We start from the raw sequence: 2892 nt of genomic DNA, 5'->3' as shown, positions 1-2892 counted from the left end.
TTTTTATTAGTATTATTAGTAGTAGCAGTTTTTGTTTTCTTATGAAATTTCGGCTTAAAAAAATATTGGTGGATGACGTTACTGTTAACGTTACAGTTACGCCTAAATGACTATCATGCAGTTCTGTGGTCATTAATAATTCAGCAGCGGTCACTTTGCTATATGAGAATGTTGAATTTCTGCCTCCCTCATTCAGGTCAGTCCTACGTTGCTCTTGGCAGCAGCTCGGCTTCGGCACAGAAACAGCAGCATCATCTGGTCTGTGTGTTGTGGGTGGACGTGACCTGTGACTCTGCACTGAAAACATGAGCTACAGCAGCAGCACATGAAAACACCACATCACTGCGAAGTGATATGACCGTTTACAGTGGTGGGGTGAGTTGCAGAGCAGGTCGTCTTCGTTAGCCAGATAAATTAAGCTGGAAAGCCTCTGAATCGGCCTTCTGACCTCGGTGGCGAGGTCAGCAGTGTGGAGAGAACAAGGGATCTGTTTTAGCATTCACTGGACTCTGTGGTTAATGTAATACTGATTCATTTGTGACTGTACAAGCTAAAAAAGTTTTCTTGGTGTCAGTTCTTGGTACAACACCATACACCCATGAAAAAGGTTTTGCAAGGTTCTAGTGAAGGTTACATAGAGAACCTTGGGCTCTCAAGGAATTGTTTTAATGCATTAATAGTCCTTTGCATGGTTAAATAGTTGTCTATGAAGACTGTTGTGTACAGCTCTTTGTAAAATAGTTCTTTCTTTGAACAATAGTTCTAGATAGCACCAAAAACGTTTCCACTATTTTCTTTATTTTGGTGCTATATAGAACGTTATACATAAAACCTCGGGCACTCTTTGGAATGTGTCATTGATTTTTTGCATGGTTAGATGGTTCTACTCTATGATAGAAATGATTCTTTAAAGAACCTTTTTAAAATGTAAAATTATTCTATATAGCCCCACCAAAAGGTTTCCATTATGATTCCATTATAGTCAAAGAACCTTTGTTTTGGTATATTGAACACATCCTTCTATGAGTGGGGTTCTGCAGCAGGGAACTCAGCAGGGAACTCATTTCAATGTATCAGTGGCTCTTTGCATGGCTGAATAGTTTTTTTTCGCAATGACGGAGATGGTTCTACACAGAACCTTTTTAAAAATTAAAATGTATATTTCTGTATAGCACCACAAAAGGTTTCCACCATTTTATCACATCAAAGAACCTTTTTTTAGTACTATACAGAACAAGTCATGCTAACAGTGTGGTTCCTCTAAGGTTCTTTGGTATAGGTAATCCTGGGCACTCATTTGAACGCATTTGGTTCTACTCTAAGATTGAGGTGATTCTTTAAAGAACCTTTTAAAAAATGAAAATGGTTCTTTATATCACCACAAAAAGGTTTCCACTATTTTCACAAGTCAAAGAACCTTTATTTCGGGACTGTATTGAACACATCCTGCTAAGAGTATAGTTCTTCAAAGGTTCTTTACTAAAGTTAATGTCATATATAGAACCCACTCATTTGAACGCATCAGTGGTTCTTTGCATGGTTAACTGTTTTTTCTCAATATTGGAGATGGTTCTATAAAGAATATTATATTAAATATTAATATATTTAAAATTCTTTCTGCATAGCACCACAAAAGGGTTATACTGTTTTAACAAATCAAAGAACAATTTTTTTGGTACTGAACAGAACCTTTTTGCTAAAAGTCTTCATCAGTAAAGGACGTGGTTAAAATAAAGAACCACAAGCACTCAAATATCCATTTGAATGCATAAATGGTTCTTTGCATGCTTAAATGGTTCTTCTCTGTGATGGAGATGGTTCTTTAAACAACCTTTTTAAAAATTCAATTGGTTCTATACAGCACCACCAAAGGGTTCTACCATTTATTTGTACTGTGTGGAACGTTTTTTGCTAAAAGTCTTCATTAGTAAAGATAGCAGTTAAATAAAGAACCACAAGTACTCAAATAACTATTTTAATGCATAAATTGTTCTTTGCATGCTTGCTTAGCTCTTTTCTATGATAGAGATGGTTATTGTTATTAAACTCTTGGTACATTATAGAAGCCTCTTTTTTTTGCTTAGTGTAGCTGAACCACAGTGGGTTCCACCAAGATCATTCCAGTGGATGGTTCTTCAGAGAACAATTTTAGTAAGGATGTGTGGTGCATGAGTGAGCAGAAGCTTCACATAATGGAACTTTTGAATTATGTGAAGGTTCTTTCAAGCTTTCAAGGGTTCCCAAATCACATTCCCAAATCTTTTTCAAACATGGTTCTAGATATTTAGCACTTAGATTTTCTAACTCATCCATATCTTTCTTTTGCTTCCAGTGATGTATCTCCCACTCGCTCCACCAACCAGTGACTATGTGCATAATTTCCACATAAATAAAATATATTACATCACATATATTACAATTATTGCCAAAACTAAGAAATAAGAAAGACACAATAGTGTTAATGTGATGTGGAGAGCAGGGCACTAAACAACACGGGGTAAGATATAACATGGATGTTTCATGTAGGTAAACATGTTGAAGAAGAAAATGCTTTTAGTCATGTTCTTGTGTTCCCATAGCAACGTCATCCACCAACTTTAACAGCAATCAGACAGAATTTTCTCCAGATACAGCCTCAAGACAATATTTTATTTGGAAAATGAATGAAAACAGGTATAGAAAACACACTTCTGCACATTTTAATACTGTTTATTTACTGGATTTAACACACTGGGGAAAAATATAAACATAAAGTGTGTCTGTGCAAAAGTTATGACACCTTTTTTGCATTAAAACCTGCAGATAAATGTCAGTTTTGGTGCAAAAACAAAAAGTGACATAACTTTGCATGTGCAAAGTATGTTCTCTGTAGAGGATGGTCAACTTATTTTC

General features: G+C 35.7%; 1 protein-coding gene across 2 annotated transcripts in view; it reads left to right on the top strand.

Moving 5' to 3' along the window:
* Nucleotides 1-2666, top strand: part of LOC108424803 (endonuclease V) — a 79151-nt gene extending 76485 nt beyond the window's left edge. For both annotated transcript variants that reach the window (XR_005130001.1, XM_017693044.2), the window contains one exon: nt 197-2666. The gene's annotated coding sequence lies outside the window, so the exon portion shown is untranslated. The remainder of the gene's footprint in view (nt 1-196) is intronic.
* Nucleotides 2667-2892: the final 226 nt, after the last annotated feature.

The sequence above is a fragment of the Pygocentrus nattereri genome, chromosome 30, assembly GCF_015220715.1.
Source record: "Pygocentrus nattereri isolate fPygNat1 chromosome 30, fPygNat1.pri, whole genome shotgun sequence".
In the NCBI taxonomy this organism is placed as follows: Eukaryota; Metazoa; Chordata; class Actinopteri; order Characiformes; family Serrasalmidae; genus Pygocentrus; species Pygocentrus nattereri.
Note: the sequence above shows the minus strand (reverse complement) of the source record. Positions and strands in the feature narration are given on the sequence as shown.